A 25,783-nucleotide genomic window follows, 5' to 3' on the forward strand; every position below is an offset into this window, starting at 1 on the left:
ACCACAAAATGATTGCCGCATACTCTCACACTACGACTGTAACTACATTTGAACTTGATTGGCTTTGGGATCATGAAAATCACCAATAAATGCATGCCCTTTCTTTCAGTTTCCTGCCATTCTCCTAGTTTTACTGTTAAACACAATACTGTGCTTTACAAATGTTCTGCCACTTCCACGTTCATCTCCACCACCAATGCTCCCAGCTCGTCATCTATTGTTAAAAATTACCTGACCCCCTACAAAATACCTGGGAAACATGACCTGAAATGTTGTCTAAAACTAGAAAACAAGTTGTTCCAGTCGAGGGCCAGAGTGACACTGCATTTTTACAACAATAATTATTAACTTAGTTAAATGATTATATCTGTTTATGAACACAGTTTCTGATCTTTGAGGAAGTTGGATTTAAATTTTGTGCCAATAATGGGGTGCAGTTAGCTTGGCAGAGATTGGATTTAATACTTCAGAACTGCTGAAATGTGCCTGCTCCCATAGCTCGCAAATTCCCACTGCTTGTTCATGTCGTCTGCATGCTGCGTTGCATTGATAATGCTGCATATGTTCATTTAATGCCCTAGAGAACTTGACAAGCAGGACACAGTTATTGGGAACATGCAGGCAATTCTAACAGCTAGCATTTCCTGGGACATGCTCGAGGGAAGTTAAACAAAAAAATCGAAAAGGAATGACTGGTGGAGTTGTTTAAATATTGCTGATGATTTCTTTATGTTGCAAAGATTATCATATGCCTTCCCAGTTTAACATCCTGGGTCAGTGTGGATGGTGAGTGGCACCAAAACAGATTGAGCAACCTCACAAAAGAGGTTGAGTAGGCTGGGACGCTATTCCTTGGAGCGTAGGAGGATGAGGAGGTGATCTTATAATAATAATAATAATAATAAATTTTATTTAATGGGCGCCTTTCAAACATCTCAAGGACACCTTACATAGTATATCGGAATAACATATAATCGGAATATAACAAGTAATAAAGACATCACAGAGACACAAATTAAAAACAGGATTCAATCCAAAAACAGAAAATCAAAAACACAGTGTGAAGAGGGAGCAGCGGCATACAAATCGTGCCAGCGTCCACTCTCTCTTCACGGCAGCCATCTTGGACACAGACCTACAAGACTACAATTAGACAAAAAAAATCATCCCCCCACAGTGGATAGCACTGTGGAGGAAGGCACAATGTCCAGTCCCCACCCCATGTTCACCCCAAAGTCAGGCCTATTGAGGCCACCGCAATTGCCTCTACGGAGGCCCGATGTTCCTGGCCGTTCTCACCGGGTGGTCTTGCCCCGGCGTCGGGAGAGTCCTTTTGGCGGCTGGGCCATGAGAGGAATAGATCAGGTAGATGCAGAGTCTTGTGCCCAGAATAGAGGAATCAAGGACTGGGGAACATATTGTAGGTTTAAGGTGAAGGGGGGGGAAGATTTAATAGGAACCTGAGAGGTAACTTTTTCACACAAAGGGTCGTGGGTGTACGGAACAAGCTGCCAGGATGTTGTTGAGGCAGGGACTATCCCAACATTTAAGAAACTCAGTTGGACAGGTATATAGATAGAACAGGTTTGGAGGGATATGGACCAAGCGCAGGCAGGTATAGTGTAGCTGGGACATGTTGGCCGGTGTGGGCAAATTGGGCCAAAGGGTCCATATCCACACTGTATCACTCTATGACTCTATCCATGCTTGTGTTGAGAAGTACTGGCAATGTGGTTCTCTTTTTCTTTGCAGTGGACGACAGATTTTAGGGGCGGCACTGTGGCGTAGTGGTAGAGTTGCTGCCTTACAGCGCCAGAGACCCAGGTTCGATCACGGCTACAGGTGCTGTCTGTGCATTGCTTGTACGTTTTCCCTGTGACCGCGTGGGTTTTCTCCGGGTGTTCCGGTTTCCTCCCACACTCCAATGACGTACAGGTTTGTAGGTTAATTGACTTCTATTAATTGTAAATTATCCCTAGTGTGTAGGATAGTGCTAGTGTACAGGGTGATTGCTGGTCAGCATGGACTTGGTGGGCCGAAGGGCCTGTTTACACACTGTATCTCTAAAGTCTAAATCTTGAAGAATTTCACATGATTCAATTCAGAAAAGCACGTGACTTTTCCACACATAAAGTCATCTTTCACATTGATCAGATAGACAATGTTTTATCATTTTAATTTACTTTAAGGACAAGCAAACCACCATCAGGGCTGTTCTCTGGTTGAATATCCCCAATATTGAGACTCTTACACTTAGTCAGCTCCATTGGGCAGCCAACATTTTTCAGGCCTTACACCAGCCTCCCGAAACGGACAATCTATTCCACGGTTGCTTTAATTACAAGATGCTCAAAGGAAATGTTTCAAGGATAATTTCAAAATGTGGTGAAACTCACCATCCGCCATGATCTTATCTCTCCCTCTTAATTTCCAGTCAACAAAGATTGTGGTGATAAGTGGGCTTTTTTAAAACCAGTTCTTAGTGATGCTCTTATACTTGCATGAAGGAGTTATGATTTATTTCCATGAAATAAGGGACAAAATTAGAGGTAAAGCTGTTCCCATTATACTACTGTTCTGCAATTATTCTGCACACTATTGTAATGGTAATCTCTAGTCCATGGCAACTCATGTGGAAAATTAGTATTTGGAATGGCATTGAGAGCTGGAGTCCATGCATTGAGAGCCCACTAATGTCCCATGTAAACAGCAGAAGAAGTACACCATCTCATAAACTACCCACACAAAGCCCATTCAGATGCTTTCTGCCACATAAGATCATAAGTGATATGAGCAGAATTAGGCCATTTGACCCATCAAGTCTACTCCGCCATTCAACCATGATCTTATCTCTCCCTCTTAACCACATTCTCCTGCCTTCTCCCCATTCTCTGACAAGAATCTGTAGTTCCCACATTGGCCACATTAGTCGTCTCACAACCCAGAAAGCCAGAGTGGAAGCAATTAATCTTGGATCCCAAGTGACTGTAAGGAAAATAATGGCTTTTATCATAGTCACCAACATTTTTGTCCAACATAGCTACATAAAGTTTCCTGAAAAATACCATAATGTTGCAAAAATCATTGACATTGGTGAAGAATGGAAGCACTGATGTCCTTTTCCATGGCCAGTGTATTATTTGCATTTGCAACACTGACATTTAGTGGTGCTGTCATTGAGCGTTTATCTTCAGTTCTATTTTTTTAAATGGTGCTACAGCTGGCAGTAGCAAAATTTTGTTTTTCACTTACGTTGGTCTCACATGCAAATGTAACACTTGCACTCACATACACACTTGTAAGTGCACATGTACAAGGCTCCGTTCACCAGCCTCCAGCGGCTCGTGAAATGTTGAAAGAAAGGGCTGCTAACAGCAGATTTTTTGCAGTATTGCAAATTCAAAAAGTATTAAAACTGATAATTTTTACTTCCCATGCAGCAGTAGCACAGCTCAGGAGGGGGCTCGGCCAATAAAAACAGACCTTTCTAGATTTGGCAACACCTTGCCACCCCCAAAATGTCTTTATGAAGATTTATGATTCATATGTCCAAAGGTATTGGATTAGAATTATGTTATATCTTAACATATAAATAGATGGACACTGATTTTTTTTCCTTTAGGAAGTTAATTAGGTTTCTTCATATCTGCTAGCACAGTTCATCTACAGATCAACCAAAATAGTCTCCCAAAGCCCATCACTGCGATTCAAGTTGAGCCCCCAAATGTATTAAAGTTTGGGGGAGAACAACTTCAACTTAGACATTGAATTTTATACTATCCAGAATGTTATCAGCATTACTACAAACTGCAGCACTATCACTTGTGCAATGTCAATTTGCAGTATTTAAAACAGCTTGCCAAGACCATATTAATTGTCCTTTTTCTTAATTTCCAGTCAACAAAGATTGTGGTGATAAGTGGGCTTTTTTTAAAGCAGTTCTTAGTGATGCTCTTATACTTGCATGAAGGAGTTATGATTTATTTCCATGAAATAAGGGACAAAATTAGAGGTAAAGCTGTTCCCATTATACTACTGTTCTGCAATTATTCTGCACACTATTGTTTTGCACACCACAGTTCTGCACCATATAGAATATGGAACTTGGAAATCTAGCTTGAAAAACAAGCAGTATTGCCAGAAATGACTCACAGCATTGTATGGGACATGGTTTTGAGCTGTCAGATCTGACCTTGGTCTATTTCAAGCATGACTATTTCTTTGTGAAGACACAACTTTGTTCTTGCACGAACTGCACAATGTCAAGAGAAATAGAAATGTCAAACTTTGTCAAAATGGCCAGCTTTTGACCTTGATGCAACACAAAAACTGACTGCGCATTTTTTGCACACTCCCAGTCATTGCTATTCTCTCCTACAGAGAGAGCCATGATTAATTGTGCCACGCTTTGTGGTTTTCACAGCACCAGTGTGTTGTTTTCATTGGAAAATTAATTAGGCAGCAACAAATGGTAGAAATTCACCAGTGGTTTTAATACAGCAACATGACTTTTCAATGGAAGCGTTAAACAGTCTGTCAACACTGAACAGCAGAATTGGAGCCATTGTGGAAAAGTATAATTAATTCATCAGAAAGAAAGTTCAGAGATCTAAAACCTCATTTAAAAAAAAGCTATTATTTCAGCTGGTTTCAGTGATGCCTCCCTCACCACACACCTTACATTTGAATGTAATAACTGGTTGTAAATGGTCCCATAGATTTTTTTTAAAATGTTAAAAGCTACAGTAACATCAAAAATGACAAGAGTAGTAGATTACCCCTAAGAGATGGTTTACCATACAATTGATTTTTCTGGTATAAACACACATCAATAATATTTCCATTCGATTTCCACAGTGTTGTTATCAGTTCAGAGAATATAGAATTTTTCCCAAATTGACCTCCCTCGGTCACCTTACGTTTTAATTTAGGGGATCTGTTTGAATGTGTTTCTTTCCATCCATGTCTCTCAGGCCTGCCCACACCCCCCATTCTTCATAACACTGGAACTGATTAGCATCTGAACCATGATATGCAAAATAGAACAACTTCACTGGGCGGCACAGTGGCGCAGTGGTGTTGCTACTGCCTTCAAGCCCCAGAGACCCGGGGTCAATCGTAACTACCCGCGTTTGTCTGTACGGAGTTTGTACAATCTCCCCGTGACCTGTGTGGGTTTTCTCCAAGATCTTCAATTCCTTCTGTACTCCAAAGACATACAGGTTTGTCGATTAATTACTTGCAGTTAATGTAAAAAAATTGTCCATAGTGTGTGTAGGGCGGTGCTAATGTGCAGGGATCACTGGTCAATGCGGACTCGGTGGGCCGAAGGGCCGGTTTCCGCACTGTATCTCTATACTGAAATAAACTAACACTGGGAAATATTGTAGGAAGGAACTGCAGATGCTGGTTTAAACCGAAGATAGACACAAAATGCTGGAGTAACTCAGCAGGACAGGCAGCATCTCCGGAGAGAAAGAATGGATGACGTTTTGGGGAAATTATGCACATTGTTTGCATTGCAGAATAAAAGAGAAATAATTGCATTCTTCAATTAATCAAAGGTTATTGCATTCATTATGTCATCTATAGACGACTATTGGCTCAAGGGAAAACTATTAACAACGCAATTTAGCAAAATAGCGATATATTTAGAACAGTAGTCATTTATAATTTTTATTGCATTTAGTTAGAGCTACATATCAGCAAGTCTGAGAGATAATGAGTACAAATTCCTCATTTTAATGAGTAAATTTAGCAGAGAAAACATTTTTGGAGCCAGAAATGGGATGATTAAGCGATGTTCAAGGGATGGTTAATGTACAATCAAATACGACATGCAACTGCATGCGCCAATTACAAAACAACTGACTCAAAGGATAAAACAGCTTTACTTTTTTTTTTACACAGCAGAATTTCATAGGACTCCCAGTCCCAATGTGACATTAGACCATATATCATTTCCATTCTGCCATTTATGTCCTCTTGACATATAAATAATGATTACTCAGGCAATCAGAAAGGTTATAGCTTCCTTTTGATCTTATACTATTGACCAAAGTGCTTATCCCTATAAGAGGGAGTACTTAAATCAACTCTTCAATCTTTTAATGGGTTAACATATCGGTGGGGTGAAGCAAGTGCTCACCATTAACAAGAAATGCACCCCTTTTGTAAGTGTTATTCTCACCAAAAAGGGAGAGAATTATTCCCTGGGAAAGATAATGAAATTGATTACCAGCAATTGCCACTGTTAGTGAGTAAATGGTACAACAAGTTAAAGCATAAAGGGCCTGCCCCACTTAGGCGTCATTTGCGCGTCATTTACACTACATCATTTGCGCGTCATGACGCGCGCATGGAGCGTGGTGACGTAGAGAGTGACGAGCGGTCGTGCGCAGCGCCCCTGGATTCGGGGATGTACAAAATATTTGCACGCCATCTGCGTGACGCGCAAATGATGCCGAAGTGGGCCAGGCCCTTAAGTCAGGAAGTAGTTGTAACATTTCACTCTGTAACTTCTGCTCTAGCAATTTCTCATCAAAAGCTTTTGGCATTGAAACCCGAAAAGGGTGTGAAGCTGCAGAACCTACGCAGTGGATATCATGTTAAACACAGCAGGAAAAAAGTTGGAACTTGTCTATCCAAGGAAGCATGAATTTGCAATGACTTGATTAGTCATGGCTACTGCCAAACAAGTCATTGGCACTGGAAATGAGTTTGCTGAAAGTCTCATTCGATCTAATATTGATTATTGGGGGAGATGTTAATTTTTATTTTTATTTCACAATCCTGCCCCCACCCATTTTCATTGCTTTATTTCTGTACATGACTTACGGTCGTATTTCCCCCAGTTTAGGCACTGTGTAACTCATTCTGGATATCCCCCCAAAAATAGCTAATAATCATTGTACTCATGCAAATAGATTGCAACAGAGGCAGCCTGGTAAATTCACTCTACCTGCTTAAAGGAATCATTTCTGGCTGCAACATGCTAGTGACTCATTGCACAAACAGCGGAAAGGATAAAGAATTGAAGGTTGGGGATGGTTTAATTACGCAATTGGCTAATGTCATTTAAAGTTGATACGAGGCTGCAGTTCATAAATGAGGAGCTTTCCAATTTATGCAGATGCTGCTGGTTGCTCAACAAGTTGAATTAGAAAAGCATTAATATATTGCATTGCAGATGAGAGAGCAGGACCTGTGTCCACAGGAGCTAGGAGGTCCTCCAGAAAATTGCTCAGAAATTAGTAATAGTGCCTTTCTATCTCCGGATCATCAGTATCAATGAGCTTTACATGGTGTCACAGCAATCCAGCAAGATGAAATTCTGGGGTGGGAATGAGGGGAGCGGGAAATATTGGCAGCAGCTGCCTGGAGCATTAATCTGCTGTACCATCACAGAATGGCGCTACTCAGCCCCCTCAAAGTGCCCCCTGTCTATGCTGTTCCTATTGCCACCAAATCTATTTTTACCCCTTCTTTCCATGTTCCTTCCACCAGCAATATTGTACCATTGGGTTATAAATGGAAGGAGGACCAGGGCATGAAATAGCACACAGGAAACAAATGTACAACATGGATCTGGGTTAGTTTAGTTTAGAGATATAGTGTGGAAACAGGCCTTTCGGCCCACCAAGTCCATGCCGACCAGTGATTTATGTACACACCAGGGACAATTTACATAAGCTAATTAACATACAAACCAAACATTGGTGTTCTCCCTTTCTGAAAGAGTCTGAAGATTCTAGCATCTGCGATCTATTGTGTCTCCAGATTTTCGAAGTAGTTTGTTTCCCCTTCCTCCTACTCCTGTTTCTCCATCATTCATTGCACATTAGTTCAGGCACTCTATAAAGTTGTCTTAATCCACTTGGTTCCAGTCACCCTCCAAAATGTGCTGCATCAGACTATAGTTACTGTTCAGTTTAGTTTATGGTCACCTGTACTAAGGTACTGTGAAAAGCTTTTGTTGCGTGCTATCCAATCGGCAGAAAGACAATACATGATTACAATTGAGCCATTTACAGTATACAGAAGCATGATAAGGGAATAACATTTAGCGCAAGGTAAAGCCAGCAAAGTCCGAACAAGGATAGTCCGAGGGTCACCAAAGAGGTAGATAGTAGTTCAGGACTGCTCTCTGGTTGCAGTAGGATGATTCAGTTGCCTGATAACTGCTAGAAAGAAACTGTCCCTGAATCTGGAGATGTGCGTTTTCACAATTCTATAACTTTTACCTGATGGGAGAGGGGAGTGGCCGGGATACGACTCGTCCTTGATTATGCTGCTGGCCTTGCCCAGGCAGCGTGAGGTGTAAATGGAGTCAATCGAAGGGAGGTTGGGTTGTGTGACAATAGACAGTAGGTGCAGGAGTAGGCCATTCGGCCCTTCAAACCAGCACCACCATTCAATGTGATCATGGGTGATCATCCCCAATCAGTACCCCGTTCCTGCCTTCTCCCCATATCCCCTGACTCAGCTATCTTTAAGAGCCCTATCCAGCTCTCTCTTTAAAGTATCCAGAGAACTGGCCTCCACCGCTGATGGTCTGGGCTGCGTCCACAATTTGCTGCAATTTCTTGCGGTCTTGGGTGGAGCTGTTCCCAAACCAAGCTGCGATGCATCCCGATAAAACACTGCTATTAGAAATATCACAGTCTGATGGTTGCTGTAGGCACAATGAATGGTGACTGGCTTTAAATCATCATTGATGTGCAAATACAGTCCATTGCTTTTTGCTTTTTAGAAGATGGATCAAAAGGAAAGTTCCTATTTCTCTTCACAACGCAACGAGCGGAAAGAAGCACCACAATTTCCAAGGAAAAAGTTTGTACAGCAAAACATCTTTGCAAAGGCTGAATGTGCAAGATCAAATGTTTGCTCCTATCTTAAGCCCCTTGGATATACAGCTGCAATGAGCACACACACAGAATACAGAAGAAACATCACTGTTATCTCTTTATCCCATAGGATTATCTGGTTACATAAGGCTACATTTCGTAAAAGAATATCCTATTATGCACTGTGTGTGATGCTAGATAGATAAAAGCACATGTCAATGACAGAACCTTAAGATAAATGCTGTGCTGTGTTCTCAAATTTATGAGCAATGTAAAAGTTTAAGTTCTGAATGTGTTTAATGTGCATCCAGTGATGTTTGCAATGATATTAAAAACTCAGCCAAACATTTTTCTGACGGGTGAAGGTGCATTTAACTGCCTGTGTCCAGGGCTCAATAAATATTTAGTATGAACCAACAATGCATGTAGGAATAATTTCAATGAAGCAGTCTCCAGATATATATTGGGCACTTTAGGGTTCATGAGACCTCTGTGCATTATCACTCCGTGTGCAGGAAAGACACAGAAGCAATTTTCACAGACCCTCCAAACACAGAGAATGTATCCAATAGGACTTCATTTAAATGCAATCGCAACATAAAACAGTTGTGCAAACACAAGCTTTGTGCCTCATATTTCATTCAACTCTATCAGACCCTCCCTTAAAAGTATATTGTGTCGGAAGGAACTGCAGTGCTGGTTTAAACTGTAGATAGGCACAAAAAGCTGGAGTAACTCAGTGGGACAGGCAGCATCTTTGGAGAGTAGGAATGGGTGCCCTTACGGATCGTGACCCTTCTTCAGTATATTGTTGGTACCACTTCACACACAGGCACATTGATTGTACTGCCCATACATAGTATCTTGATCATTTCACCAAGAGACAGAAAACAACAGAAAGCCCAAAGATCATTTTCAAACATTCATTGGTTTCACTAAAAGCTGCACCAGAATCGCTGGAACTAACAATATTTAGCTGATTTTTTTTTTGTTCCCTTTCAACATCAGCATTTACTGTATTTTTTTATCTCATAATGCTCGATAAGCCACATAGGGCAGGCACCTCAATTATTAGTCTGTGGGAGGGTGTACAATTAGATCCCTTACTCCGGAGCTGTCCAAAGGCAATAAGGTCCATAAGTAGCCAAGTAATTTGTCAATATGCAATGGAAATAAACAGGGAGGGATTTCTTATCTCCACATTTTTTACGTGCAATATAAGGTTGAGTAACAGTGTTTCTCAAAATGGCACATTAAAATCATCAGGTTCTGACAATGAGTTCAACAATTTCCAATAACCAACCTTTCCAAACTGTACTGACCGTGAGTTCTGATGCAAGGACGTCAAACTGAAGTGTTAAATTTGTGTCTTTCTCAACAGACTCTAATGTTTTGCTTCTATAATGTGTATTTTTATGGGGCTTTTTTAATCCTTTTATTCTCTTTCTTTCTCTGTTCTCAATCACCTCCTACTGGAATTTCCTCCAGATAGATCAGCTGCAACAGGTCTTCATCACCCTCTCTCTGCCAGCACCAAAGCCACTTTAGTTTAGTTTTAGAGATACAACGTGGAAATAGGCCCTTCAGTCCACCGAGTCGACACTGACCAGCAATCCTTGCCTATTAACTTTACCCTACACACACTAATTACATGTATACCAAGCCAATTAATCTACAAACCTGTTCGTCTTTGGAGTGTGGGAGGAAACCGAAGCTTTCGGAGAAGACCCACGGGGTCACAGGGAGAACGTACAAACTCCGTACTGACAGAATCTGTAGTCGGGATCGAACCTGCCTCAACAACTCTACCGCTGCGCCACCATGCTGCCAGTGTCATTCACTCTCTCTTGCTCTCTACCCTATAAGAGACATGTCCTTTGTTCTCGTCAATCCCTTTTCAGAAAATAAAATTCTAAACTCTCTCAGTACCGATAAAGGTCATGGGCCTGAAGTACTATCTTGATTTCTCTTTCCATCAATGTTACCCGAGCTGCTGAATATTTCCAGCATTGTTTGGTTCTCTATCATTTCATCGACATGTATGTAGGATACAAACTAGCTTTATCAAAGAGACACAATTATTTTTAGTGCCCAGCTTATTTATAACCTTTGGAAAGTCTTGACTTTTCCTTTTTGAGAAGATAAGTCAGCAATTAAATGTTGATCTTTCTTTAATTAGTTACAGATTTGGTCTGACGGCATAAAAGCCAATCAGCACATGAACTTCCCCCTCCCTTTTAGTTACTTTTATGTTTTGCACAAAGACGTTAGGCTTTAGACTTCAGAGGTACAACATGGAAATCGGTCCTTCAGCCCATCAAGTACACGTCGACCTGTGATCATCAACCTGTATTCGAGCACGATCTTACACATGGGGAACAAGGTTTTTACCAAAGCCAATTAATCTACAAACCTGTACGTCTTTGGTGTGCTGAAGGAAACCGGGGCACCCGGAGAAAACCCACACCATCACAGGGAGAATGTACGAACTCCATACAGACGGCACCCGTAGTCAGGATCGAACCCGGGTTTCTGGCGCTCTGAAGCAGCAACTCAACCACTGTGCCACTATACAGCCTGTTTTAGCAGCTGCAGAGAAAACCCATTGTAAGAGCAACCCAAAATCACGTAAATCAGAGTACACAATGACAAGCAGCTGTCTATATCATCTTCAAAGTTCTAATGTCATGAATTTGTAGTTGGGTTCTCCTTTTACAAATGTATACCAACAGAACAGATGAAGTCTTCAAATTGCCATTGTTTTAACACCAGGTAAACTGTTTCAATAGGTTAATACGAGTATTAAAATAACCCTTACCAGTAAAATTCAGAAGAAATTTTCTGGGAGAGTTGAAGCACCACCCTTTCATGCTTTTCAGTTCTTCTGCTTGTGAAACTGTCCTGAACTCTGCTCTATGTAGAATATCTCAGTGAACTATATATAATTGACCACAGGTCAAATAGATTACTTCATTGCTTGAAGGAGAATTGCATAATTACAATCTAATTGAAAGGTTTAGAACAAATCCTTATGCCATTGTGTCACCACATAATATTCAAGGATGTACTTATGCACTGATTATAAACTGACAAGTAGTTTCACTGGACGTTTTGAGTGCTTGATGGGATAGTTTTATTGAGGACTTTTTGAGATTGTATTTTTGTTTAAAGATAAATTTATTTTACATTTGAATAAAGTAAAAACAGGGTAAAACATTGTTCTTGGTAGTTCCAGGAAGCATCCCAGCCTCCATGGGGTCCATTATCCATGGAAGGCCTCAAATGATCATTGCGTGCTCCATTTTCAAGGACACCTGGGCAAGAATCTATCGTCAGAAGGTGAGCAGACAATAGTGTGGGCAGATTCCTCCATGGGGAATTAAAGTAGCAGGTAATGGTGAGCTCAGGGGAACCTTTGCGGACTGAACGCCAATGTTCCTAATATAGAATTAGTGTAAGCGGGTGATCAATGGTCAGCGTGGACTCGATGGGCCGAAAGGCTTGTTTCCATGCTGTACCTCTAAAACTAAACTGAGAACGCTTTCAGAAGAGGAGAAATGGACAGGAAAGCAATGAATAGGAAGAAATGTAAATGTAAAGGGATGCCATTTTAATCAAATAAATGCCATCATTTATTGCATTTGCATATCATTGTGCCTGACATGCAAATGCAATAAATGATGGCGTTTATTTGATTAAAATGGCATCCTTTTACATTTACATTTCTTACATTACAGCTCTGCCCAAGAAATTGCAAAGTTGTGGATGTTGCCCAGTTCATCACATGGACCAGAATCTCCACCTATGCCTCCTTCTATACTTCACATGCCTCGGGAACAAGCAGCCAACATAATCAGGGAGCTTTTCCACATGCAGTATATCATACAAAATGGCATACCTTATGAAGTTGAATGTCATTTTGTTCTTTTTTTGAAAGGTTTTAAAATCGAATCTGGCTGTGTGCAATCCCTTTAATAGGCGAATAGGTGTTTGTGTGTGAAAAGGAGAAAAAAGGTAATTTAGTGCATGTCAGGCACAATGATATGCACTAAATTACCTTTTTTTCTCCTTTTCACACACAAACACCTATTCGCCTATTAAAGGGATTGTACACAGCCAGATTCAATTTTAAAACCTTTCAAAAAAAGACCAAAATTACATTCAACTTCATAAGGTATGCCATTTTGTATGATATACTGCATGTGGAAAAGCTCCCTGATTATGTTGGCTGCTTGTTCCCGAGGCATGTGAAGTATAGAAGGAGGCATAGGTGGAGATTCTGGTCCATGTGATGAACTGGGCAACATCCACAACTTTGCAATTTCTTGGGCAGAGCTGTTAAACCGGAGGTTTTTGTGGGATGCATTACAAAATACGGCATTGACTGAGTTTCTCCCTTCTGGACAAATTCACTGCCTGGTGCCAGTATGTCAACACTGCAGAATATCCCCAGGCAATTATTGCATCACTTCTGAAGTCATACATTCCTCTCTGATGATTGAATGAAACTCATTGCATATAGTAAGCAAGTTATTGGGATATAACCTTAAATCAGGCCTATTTAGGCAATGTTAGCGGAAGAACAGTCAATTTACAGTGACATTCCAGAGTACTAAAGGCGAAGCATTCCAAGGATGTTTCCATGGTTACAGTTAGCATTTGCATACAGGTAGAGTATGCAATGCTTCTGTTTCTTAAAACTTTTGGTAGCTGAAGGATTAATATTGATTGGTCAAATTGTTTACAATTAATAATTTTCAAACCCCACTGATCAAATCTATAACTAATGAAAGAAAGATATTTTTGATATTTGTTATTTTTACTTTAATTGATAAATACCCCATAAAAGCTCATCCTAGTAGGCCTAACAGCAACATAGCACCTCAGTTTCTCACCGATCACACTGCATGCCAGTAAATACCAGCCATGCAGAATTTATGTTTTCATTCATTTTACTATAAGAATGGGGTTTAACACTAACCAGTCCTATTTGTTTGTGAGATGTTCCAGTCAGTAGCTTGACTGTGACGAAAAAGGCTGGGTTGATAAACAAAAGGATTGTGACTAAATGAAGAAAAATGAAGTTTTCATAGAGATGAGGCTTCCCTATGGACAAAGTAATTAAAAGAAAGCCTGAATCATTCGATCATTACAAAACTACTGATACTCTTGTAGTTACAATTTATGTAGATGGAATGTTGATGCATTTCTTGAGAACTATAATTACCCAATTTTGCATCTTAATGAAATGATTTTTTTTTAAAACCTTGTCCTGAACTAAACCAGAAATAAAAACTAAAAAAATTATAAATTTACATTGGAAATCTCTTACAGTAGAAATGTTTCTCAAATAACAATATGTTAAATTAGACTATAATCCCAATGCAAATTTTGCACAGCAATGGGGTGGGTTAGTGAGTTAAACAAAGAAACAACTTTGTGGCACTCAGTCAAAGTTTGTGGCACTCTGTTTAACAATTGCTGTGTCCTTGGACTTTCAAACTTTCGTTTTCCATCTGCCCAGCCCTGAAATAAGGCTCTGCCTGGAGACACTAGGTCCTTAGACACACCCTCTATTCATCAGTCAAAGTATTGAGTATAGAGGTTGGAAGGTCATGTTGCAGTTGTATAAGACGTTGGTGAGACCGCATTTAGAATATTGTGTCCAGTTCTGGGCACCATGTTATAGGAAATATATTGTCAAGCTTGGAAGGGTGCAGAGAATATTTACGAGGATGTTGCCAGGACTAGAGGGTCTGAGCTATAGGGAGAGGTTGAGTAGGCTGGGTCTCTATTCCTTGGAGTGCAGGAGGATGAGGGGTGATCTTATAGAGGTGTATAATATTGTGAGAGGAATAGATTGGGTAGATGCACAGAGTCTCTTGCCCAGAGTATGGGGAATCGAGGACCAGAGGACATAGGTTCACGGTGAAGGGGAAAAGGTTTAATAGGAAACTGAGGGGTAACTTTTTCACACAAAAGGTAGTGGATGTATGGAACAAGCTGCCAGATGAGGTAGTTGAGGCTGGGACTATCCCATCGTTTAAGAAACAGTTAGACAGGTACATGGATAGGACAGGTTTGGAGGAATATGGACCAAGCGCAGGCAGGTGGGACTGGGACATGGTGGCCGGTATGGGCAAGTTGGGCCGATGGGCCTGTTTCCACACTGTATCACTCTATGACTATGACTCTATGAGAGTCCAATATTCCTCAGTGGAAAACTGAAATATAAAACCCATATCTCCAGTCTCCAATTTTGGTTAAGAACATGCCACAAAACCAATTGAAATATCTTTTTACATTTTTGTATATCGAAGAACTGGAAAACAAACATTTCGTCTGCAGACACCTGGTAGGCAAATTAGTGAAATAGCAGCTATAGAATGATAACTAAATTAAACAAAGGCTTTGTTTGTAAAGAGCTAACAATTGGTATGCCCAAAGGCCAGCATGGAAAATTCTTCAGGATGGACTGAGCTGCATTGCACAATTGGAGGCAGGGTTTTCAACTGAGATATCCTAGACCTGATACATAAAAACATAGAAAACAGGTGCAGGAGTAGGCCATTCAGCCCTTTGAGCCAGCACCACCATTCAATATGATCAGGGCTGATTATCCAAAATCAGTATCCCGTTCTTGCTTTCTCCCCATATTGCTCGATTTCGTTAGCCCTAAGAGCTATATCTAACTCTCTCTTGAAAACATTCAATGAATTGGCCTCCACTGCCTTCTGTGGCAGAGAATTCCACAGAGTCACAACTCTCTGGGTGAAAACGTTTTTCCATATCGGAGTCCTAAATGGCCTTAAACTGTGACCCCTGATACTGTCGACTTCTGATGCAGTCTCACTTTCCATTGTTATTTCCAACAGGTCCGATTAATGACAATAAATGTCACATTTATTAATTGCAATCATAATTCTATGCAGATGTTAATCATGAGAAAATGTTTTAAAAAGCCTGCAGTAAACTTTTTCAAGGATTTAGAAATGAGTAGATGTTAGATATTAAAGATACCACAGGATACATGGTTGGTACAAGAAAGTGGCTATGATCTCACTAAATGACTGAGGGAACATGGGGCAGAATAGCCAACACTTATTTTTTATGTTCTAAAGTTCAAAGTTTTTTTTCAAGCATCATTGGTAACTTTTCTTTTGCTGCTGATAGTTTTCTCACTGGCAACCTAGCCCAGCCTAGTTTATCACAGGGCTGCAAGTTACTCTTCCCACACCAACATAATGGCCTAAGAATTAAACGGCAAGTACTGTTATTTTTCAGTGTCACATGAAAATGTACTTGGTATCAGGTAATGAGTGAAATGTTATGTCTATTTTCAGATTGCTTTCAGTCACCGGTCACTTCCCTATGGGCATTGTGTTTTCTTGAATTACATGGTTCTGCGTTATTTGTGTGTCAAATTAGATAATTCCTCCATTAAAGTGGCAAAGTTATCCCAGGGCAATCATTATTTGCAATCTTGAGACTACTAAGTCTTCACTACATTGGAACTCCGCTGAGCTAAGTCCTGCATTTACCTTTTATACCTCTGATCTACTGGCCACTGCTCCCAATTGCACCAGCCTCTCCACCAATGGATCTCCCCACCAATGGCCCATCATCCCAAATGATCCAGACGTGTAAAACGTGCTTCTACACCAATTTTCCACTAACTCTCTGATCCCCTGAGAAGACCCCGACTGCATTAGGCATTTTTTGAGTGAATTTACTTGATGAAGTGAGTAAAGGAACATCCGCTGTCAGGCAAAAATAGGGGATTGCAACTGAAATCATGTGACGTCTCTTTGCTCTGTTTTTCCATATTTCCATCCAGTCTATGTTGGTCATAGGGCAACCCAATTACTTTCTACTTTTCCCTGTAACCTATTCACCCCACATTCCCACCAAATGCCCCAATTCTGCTCCTATCACTTATGAAGGCAATTTACAGTGACCATTTAACCTAACAATCTTCTGTTGAAAAACCCTTCATTCGACTAATAACTTTATGTGATTGGTAAGGTGCATTACTGTAATGCATAGCTGGTTCCTCTTAGTTGTCTTTTCTTGGTGATGAATTAAATCTTTGTTTCATTTACAGATCACACATTACATATGAGAATTGACAATGGGAGCTCTGGTCATTCCCTTCTGTATCTCGGAAGCCAATTAAGTCTTTTGCTTATCCATTCTAAGGAGCGGCCTGTCACACTCACTTTCTGCAACACTTTCGAATGGGTAATGGGATACTGTACAACCCATCTAATGGGAAAAGCACTATGGTGGGTATAATAAACCGCCCTGTGTTCTGTCACAGTCATCTAACATTTTCAGATAAATGAATCTGTTATCTGCACACAAACAAACTTTTGAAATGTGTTTCTCTTGTTCAGCGGCAGATGTTTAAATCACACTGCAGCACACCATATCTTGCCTGAAGCATTTTCTAAATTTGCAAATTGTGCCAGCGATGAAAACTGTGCAGAGGTCATACTTCAACCACCTCCTTAAAATCTGCTAGCTTCTCGGTCACCAAGTCCAAAGAAATAGTAAATTGGAACTGAAAGGAACAACAATAATGACATGGATTTATAAAGGATTATTTATGTATACAGAAAAAGCCAAAATAATCATAGAATGGTTTTACATGCTTGAAGGTTTTGGTCCCCTAATTTGAGGAAGGACATTCATGCTATTGAGGGAGTGCAGCGAAAGTTTACAAGGTTAATTCCCGGGATGGCGGGACTGTCATATGCTGAGAGAATGGAGCATCTGGCTTTGTACACTCTGGAGTTTAGAAGGATGAGAGGGAATCTTATTGAAACATATAAGATTGTTAAGGGTTTGGACACACTAGAGGCAGAAAACATGTTCCCGATGTTGGGAAAGTCCAGAACCAGGGGCCACAGTTTAAGAATAAGGGGTAAGCCATTTAGAACGGAGACAAGGAAACACTTTTTCTCACAGATAGTTGTGAGTCTTTGGAATTCTCTGCCTCAGAGGGCGGTGGAGGCCGGTTCTCTGGATGCTTTCCAAAGAGAGCTAGATAGGGCTCTTAAAGATAGAGGAGTCAGGGGATATGGGGAGAAGGCAGGAACGGGGTAATGATTGGGGCTGATCAGCCATGATCACATTGAATGGTGGTGCTGGCTCGAAGGGCCGAATGGCCTACTCCTGCACCTATTGTCTATTGTCTATGGCAGAAAATGGTGAAATTATTATGGGGAACAAGGAAATGGCAGAAGAGTTGAACAGGTACTTTGGTTCAGTCTTCACTAAGGAAGACACAAACAATCTCCCAGATGTACTAGAGGACAGAGGATCTAAGGAGACAGAGGAACTGAAAGAAATTTGCATTAGGTGAGTAATAGTATTGAGTAGACTGATGAGACTGAAGGCTGATAAATCCCCAGGACCTGATGGTCTGCATCCCAGGGTACTCAAGGGGGTTGCTGTAGAAATTGTGGACACATTGGTGACCATTTTCCAATGGTCTATAGATTCAGGATCAGTTCCTGTGGATTGGAGGGTAGCTAATGTCATCCCACTTTTCAGGAAAAAAGTGAGACAAAAAATGGGGAATTATGGACCAGTTAGCCTGTCATCGGTGGTGGGGAAGTTGCTGGAGTTAATTATTAAAGAAGTAATAATGGTTCAGTTGGATAGCAGTAAAAGGATTGGTCCAAGTCACATGGATTTATGAAGGGTAAATCCTGCTTGACTAATCTTCTGGAATTGAATGGCACGTTGGCCTTCATAACGAGAGGATTTGAGTATAGGTCCTTCTGCAGTTGTACAGGGTCCTGGTGAGACCACACCTGGAGTATTGTGTGCAGTTTTGTTCTCCTAATTTGAGGAAGGACATCCTTGTTTTTGAGGCAGCGGAGGGTAGGTTAATCCGCGGGATGGCGAGACTGTCATACGAGAAAAGATTGGAAAGACTGGGCTTGTATTCACGGGAATTGAGAAGGATGAGGGGAAGTTCTTATAGAAACATATAAAATAATAAAAGGACGGGACAAGCTAGATGCAGTCCAAGAATAAGGAGAGGCCATTTAAAACTGAGATGAGAAAAAACTTTTTCACCCAGAGAGTTGTGAATTTGTGGAATTCTCTGCTACAGAAGGCAGTGGAGGCCAATTCACAGGATGCATTTAAAGAGTTAGATAGAGCTCTCAAGTTGAATCAAGGGATATGTGGTGAAGGCAGGCATGGGTTACTGATTGTGGATAATCAGCCAGGATCACATTGAATGGTGGTGCTGGCTCAAAGGGGAAAATGGCCTCCTCCTGCTACTATTTTCTATGTATCTATGACACTCTGGTGATCTCACAGATTATCCCGGCAGCTCAGTACTAGATTTGAAGAGGAAGCGCGGCGATCTCAGACTTGCCCCTGCAGTTCCTCCTTGCCTCACGAGGAGATGCTGGTAATCTCAGGCTTGTCCTGCAGCCCAGCTTTGAGCTTCAAGGAGGAGGCACGGTGATCTCAGGCATGTCCCTGCAGTTCACCCTTGCCTCGAGAGGAGATGGTGGCAGTCTCAGGCTTATCCTGGAGGCTCAGTCTTTGCTTCTGTATGTGCGTGCAATCCCTCATGGTCTGTGGGCAGGCATGAAACACTGGCGGTCTCAGGCCTGCCCTGGCCACTCTGACTTGGCCTCAGATGAGGCACTGGCAATCTCGGCTTTGTCCCGGAGGTTAGTCCACCAAACACTGGCGCTGGTGGTCTTGAGTTTGTCCAAGTGACTCAATTTTCATCCAGACCTGCAACAGGGGAACCCAGCTAGTGGGAAGCACCCCACTTTCTCTCCTTTCCTCTATCTCCTTACTTTCTCTCCTTTCCTCTATCTTCTTACTTTATCTCCTTTCTTTCTATCCTTCTTCCTCTCCCTTCTCCCTCTTCCCCTTTCTCTCCCTTCTCCCTCTTCCCCTTTCTTTTCCTCTTCCTGGTTTATAAGGAGTAGGCTGACCAGACTTAGGTGGGCCAATCCAATATCAGCTAATTGGACTTAGCTGTTACTTATTTGGCTGTGGCCTTAGCTCAGGGGTGCTGAGGTTGGGCCTCCTGGCCTGTCTGCTGGTGATGGGGATCAGAGCGGCATCTGAGTGTTATCACAAGGTGAAAAGTGAATGGATGATAAAAGTTGTAGGTTGTGAAGCATTGAAATATAGGAGAGAGGAATTTTTAAATGAGGATGTGAATTTTAACCAAGGATCCCATTAGGCCCAGCAAGCATAAGGTGATGTGAACAGGAGTTACAACATCTGTTTAGGATAAGCATGATAGATCAGATAGCCCACTGGTGAGAAACAGCAGTGGCACATTTTCAATTCATTATTTAAACTCATGTATTCATCTTTAACAGGTCAACTTGTCATTGAAATGCGGTGCCGACAATATCTGTAAACACATTGAAATGAACAAAGGTAGACAAAAATGCTGGAGAAACTCAGCGGGTGAGGCAGCATCTATGGAGCGAAGGAAATAGGCAATGTTTCGGGTCGAGACCCTTCTTCAGACTGATGTGAGGGGGGGGGGGGGCGGGAAGAAGAAAGAATGAGGCAGAGACAGTGGGCTGAGGGAGAGCTGAGAAGGGGAGGAAAAAACAGGGACTACCTGAAATTGGAAAAGTCAATGTTTATACTGCTGGGGTGTAAACTGCCCAAGCAAAATATGAGGTGCTGCTCCTCCAATTTATGGTGGGACTCACTCTGGCCATGGAGGAGACCCAGGACAGAAAGGTCAGATTCGGAATGGGAGGGGGAGTTGAAGTGCTGAGCCACCGGGAGATCAGGTAGGTAAATGAAATGAAACAAGCTTTGTTATAGAACAGTGTGATCAGCCATGTCAAAGGTTATCCAAAATTGTGTCCTCACTTCCTCTTTGGCATTCCTCCATTTGCCCTGTCTAGTAATCATTTCACAGATAGAAATATCTCTAAGGTTTTAAATATGCACTTGGTAATACATATCCTCATTACAACCCTCAATGATACCCACTGAGTATGTAATTATAATCAGTGTTATAACATTCATTATTTTAACTCAGGTATTCGTTTTTTAACAGGTGAATTCTTCATGCAAATGTGATGTCTGCAAACTCTGTAACCACACGTTTTACCAATACCAATCAAGAGAGACACTCAATATAAATGGAGCAGGGCAGGTGTGACACTAATTCATAAAGAAGTGATGTAAAAACTATCTCTGGGAGTGACAGGTCAGGGAACCAGGTACTTACACTAATCAGGAAAATCTCCAAAGTGTGTTTAATGTTATAACTGGAGAAATATAAAATAAGAGGGAATTGCATGGCCCTAGAGAACTGAAACCATGCACAACCAAGAGACTGCAAGCAGCTTGAAACATTTAGACTAATTGACTGGCTGATGAACAATATGAATACACAAAAAGCTAGATGAATGCAAAGGGTCTGAAGAAAGGGAATAATTAACAGCATCGTATACTGACATAGTCGAAAAGACAAAATCCAAGTGGGAAAATCAGACAAATTGTGAACATTTCACCAAAATGATCACCGTGAACAAATCAAACAGATCCTTGATTGTCTAGCCAGAAGGATTCGGAAAGAAGCAACGACTAAATTTGCAGAAGGTTGCCCCTGGACAATTGTAATTATGGGTTTATGCTGATAAAACTCACAACAGTAGATCACTAAAATTATATATTGGACAAGATTGCATCAGCCCCAGTCAAAGGATTGAGCTTGTGCATGATATGATAGAATTCAACTCCTACTCACCTCTGCATAATCCTCTGACAATTTCTTCTAGCTCAAATACAAGTGACGGAAGTTCATGAAGCTGAGACTTTAACTGTGAGCAGTTGTTGCTGCCTCACCTGCTGAGCTTCTCTGCTCTTTTTATATTGAGAACACGGTATCCCATTAATATTTGCTGTGGATCTTGCTCCTTAATTAATGTTTCTATAGCTAAAAGACCACGTTGAATGTCGATATAACAGATGAATTACATATGGATCAAACCAAACCTAACAGCGGGTAATAAAGATAGACACAAAGTGCTGAAGTAACTCAGTGAGACAGGAGAACAAGGAATAGGCGATGTTTCCAGTCATGACCCTTCTTCAAATCAGAGTTAAAACGTTCAAACATCACCCATCCTTTTTCTCCAGAGATGCTGACTGATCGGCTGAGTTACTCCACTTTGTGTCGATCTTCAGTATAAACCGGCATCTGCAGTTCATTTCTACACTAACAGAGATGAATGCAAACTCGTATAACTGACAGACAGATCTGCACCAACAATATAGATTAATCGCTGTAAATACACCAGCAGGCTTCTTTAGTTTATTTTTGGAGATACACCATTTAATGCTTAATAGAACAGACGGTGTAGGCCTATTTATCTAATCTACTAATATGCAGCATAAATCACAGCAGCCCATCGAGGTCACGAAACGAGGTCAAAACTGCATTCACGCCACAAATTCGAGATGTGTCTATGTCCCGAGTAATGCACGGGAAACGCCACCAAGTGCGAGGTACCAATGGTGAGAACCAATGTGGAAAACTGTACCAAGCCAAAATTAATTGCTATGTTTTCAAACATATGCCAAATTAACTTCTATTCGTGTAGCAGTGGAGGGCTGACAAGACGCAAGAACCAAGTAACTTATTTTGCGGGTAACATGTTCTCACTCATCTGTCCAGCTTTTACTCCAACAGTCCCGACCTGAAACATAACCTACACATTCCCTCCCCAGATGCTGCTTGGGCCGCTCACTTCCTCCAGCACTCGAGGGTTTTCTCCAGATTCCACCATCTGTAGTTTCTAGTTTCTCCACGCTCCCATATGTAAAGATTAAAGATTCGCATTGCGTTGTAATGTGTCAACATTCATCCAGCACATCTCTAAGTAATTCACCGCGCCGCAGAATTAAATATCACCTCTATATATATGTGTGTGTTTGTGTGTATCTAGACATCTCTGAGACGTATGCAGCCTACTACACCCGTTATCCCCGGCTGACTCATCCAGCTACCCCGAACACCCTAAGCCTACAATCAGTGTGGTTTTCCGACGAATTATTAACTGGCCGCAGAAGCTGCCCGACCCCATGAGCGTTTGCAGCGCCCTCTGATTTTATTTCAGATTTTCAGCATCTGCAGCCGTTTAAGTGTGTGTTGTTTTATTTTCGGCAAGCACAACAGTCCTGTTAGAGACACGGGACAAGTGCGAAGTCTCAACGTGACCCCTCTGATCAATGAGTCCCGTGATAGGATTACAATGAAAAGCTAAACTTAATTGCATGTTGTGACTGCAACGAACAGTGCCGGGACCGCCTGGAGTCAGAGAGAGAGACACACACACACACACACCAGGTCAGCGCAGCCACTGAGCCCAGGAGACCGGGCCCTGTGTCCCCAGTCAATGCTGGAAGTAAACCCGATTGTGCCCGGTCCAGTCAGTACTAATTGGTTAACTCCACAACGTCAGGGTTACGACCCAGCGGCAATAAATTTAAATTACATCCAGCCCTGGTCTTCAACCTTGCAGGCTGGAGTTGGTCGCTTGGGTTAGGTACTGTCCTGTCACTGAGCCGGGGCCACTGCACCTGACCCGGGTTAAATCCGGTGCCCCCACTCTCATAACCTTCATTAACCAGGATTAGCCCTGGATATCACTGACACCGCGCCGGGCTGGACCCGGCTGCTCCACCAACATCTCCCCAGTCACTGGACCACCACTGGGGGCAGGGAGATCCGGAGTAATCTGTCCTCAAAAGGTGGATCCGAGCAGGATCGGGGGGAAACTTACCGATAGGACGCGGGTGCTTCTCTCCAGCGAGGCTGACAGCGAATCTCAACAGCAGATCCACACTTCCCTGAGCAAACTGCTGGTAAACAAGCGCGCTGTGTGTTCGCATTTACACCTTCGCCCCGGCGCTCACAGATAGCCACCTGCTGCGGAGAGTGGGAATTACTGCTCGCAGCGCCATGCAGCGGCACCAGCGCACTCCCTCCCTCCCGGCCAGCCCTTCCTTCCTTCCTTCCTCCAGAGTGCCGCGGAGGATCAGAGAATGCACGCTGGCAAGCAGCTGTTCCCTCGCAGTTCCTGCCACACGGGTTCAATCCCGCCCTCCGGTGCTGAGACTGACTGGGTGAAGTTTGCGCGACCGCCCACTAAACGCGGAGATTTTCTCCGGTGCTCCAGTCACCTGTCACCCCCCGTCCTCAAATACACAACGTGCTTGTTGGCAGGGTTCATTGGCCATTGTAAACTGTCCACAATATATGTAAGTGAGAGATGCAATTTAGAGATTCGTTGATCAGAATGTGGTGAAAGTGAAAAGAATGGGGTCAGAATAGGTCTTTATTCTCTGGAGCGCAGAAGGTTAAGGGGGGACTTGATAGAGGTCTTTAAAACGATGAGAGGGATAGACAGAGTTGATGTGGACAAGCTTTTCCCTTTGAGAATAGGGAAGGTTCAAACAAGAGGACATGACTTCAGAATTAAGGGACAGAAGTTTAGGGGTAACATGAGGGGGAACTTCTTTACTCAGAGAGTGGTGGCGGTGTGGAATGAGCTTCCAGTGGAAGTGGTGGAGGCAGGTTCGTTGGTATCATTTAAAAATAAATTGGATAGGCATATGGATGAGAAGGGAATGGAGGGTTATGGTATGAGTGCAGGCAGGTGGGACTAAGGGAAAATAATTGTTCGGCACGGACTTGTAGGGCTGAGATGGCCTGTTTCCGTGCTGTAATTGTTATATGGTTGTTATATGGTTAATAGGATGAGAAGGGTCTCGACACGAACCGTTGCCCATTCCTTCTCTCCAGAGATGCTGCCTGAGTTAGTCCAGCTTTTTGTGTCTATCTTCGGTTCAAACCAGCATCTGCAGTTCCTTTCTCCACAGTCCATAAAGTTTGCTTGATTGCGCACGAACATTGTGGGCCGAAAGGCCTGTTCCTGTGATCCTCTTTTATATCGCTATGTACTATGTTCCTGCTATGTACGGATTAAATTTCGAATAATTGTCTAAATGCTACATTTGCATTTTAGCAGTGTCCATAGTTTCCCCCATGGTTTAGACACGGACTGCATTGGTATCAGACAGCATCTCTGGAGAGAAGAAATAGGTGACGTTTCAGGTCAAGACCCATCTTCTGAGAGTCAGGGGAAAGGAAATGAGAGATATAGTCAGTGATATAGAGAGTTATAGAACAAATGAATGAAAGATATGCAGTCTGGGTTAGAACATGGCCGTAGAGCCAATCAGAGAGCAGGAGGAATCACAGAGGGGGAACAGCGAGAGAGAATGTTGCAGAATTCTCATCGGAGAGAGGAGCAGAATCTCTTCAAAGTAGGCAGCTTGAGGAGATTTTGCAGTGGAGCAGATGCTGGTTTAAACTAAAGATAGACACAAAAAGCTGGAGTAATTCAGCAGGCCAGCTAGCATTTCTGGGGTAAATGAATGGGCAACGTTTTGGCTTGGCAGAAAAATTTAAGGCTTCAATGTGTCACTCCTCATAAGATCCCATGCATCTGTACTTTTTTCCCCCCTGTTCACCATGTAAACCCTTTTGAAAAGACTTGCTAAAATCTCACGAGACTACATCAAACGACACTTTTGGTCACCCATCTATCTCCCTTGTTACCTCCTTTAAAAAAATAATTTAAATGAGTCAAACGTACCATTCCTGTAAACATCCATGCAAGGTGTTTTTAATAATCTCTGCTTTTTTTCAAATGCAGAATTGTGCTGACCGTCAGAATTGTATCCAATAACTTGCCCAAGACCAATGTTACAGTGACCAGGCTGTAACCATTTGCTTTATCCCTTGTGCTGTTCTGAACAATGGTAAAGCATTAGCTGCTGTCCAATTCCCTGCCACTGAACCAGTAGCCAGGGATGATCAACAAAATAATTATAAGAACCTCTGTAATTTC

The 25,783-nt window shown here is 42.0% G+C and overlaps 1 protein-coding gene across 2 annotated transcripts in view; it reads right to left on the reverse strand.

The window, feature by feature from the left end:
- ptpre (protein tyrosine phosphatase receptor type E) overlaps positions 1–23,785 on the reverse strand; it is a 272,140-nt gene extending 248,355 nt beyond the window's left edge. For both annotated transcript variants that reach the window (XM_033033691.1, XM_033033692.1), the window contains exon 1: positions 23,651–23,785. The gene's annotated coding sequence lies outside the window, so the exon portion shown is untranslated. The remainder of the gene's footprint in view (positions 1–23,650) is intronic.
- Positions 23,786–25,783: the final 1,998 nt, after the last annotated feature.

The sequence above is a fragment of the Amblyraja radiata genome, chromosome 15 (genome assembly GCF_010909765.2).
Source record: "Amblyraja radiata isolate CabotCenter1 chromosome 15, sAmbRad1.1.pri, whole genome shotgun sequence".
NCBI classification, from domain to species: Eukaryota; Metazoa; Chordata; class Chondrichthyes; order Rajiformes; family Rajidae; genus Amblyraja; species Amblyraja radiata.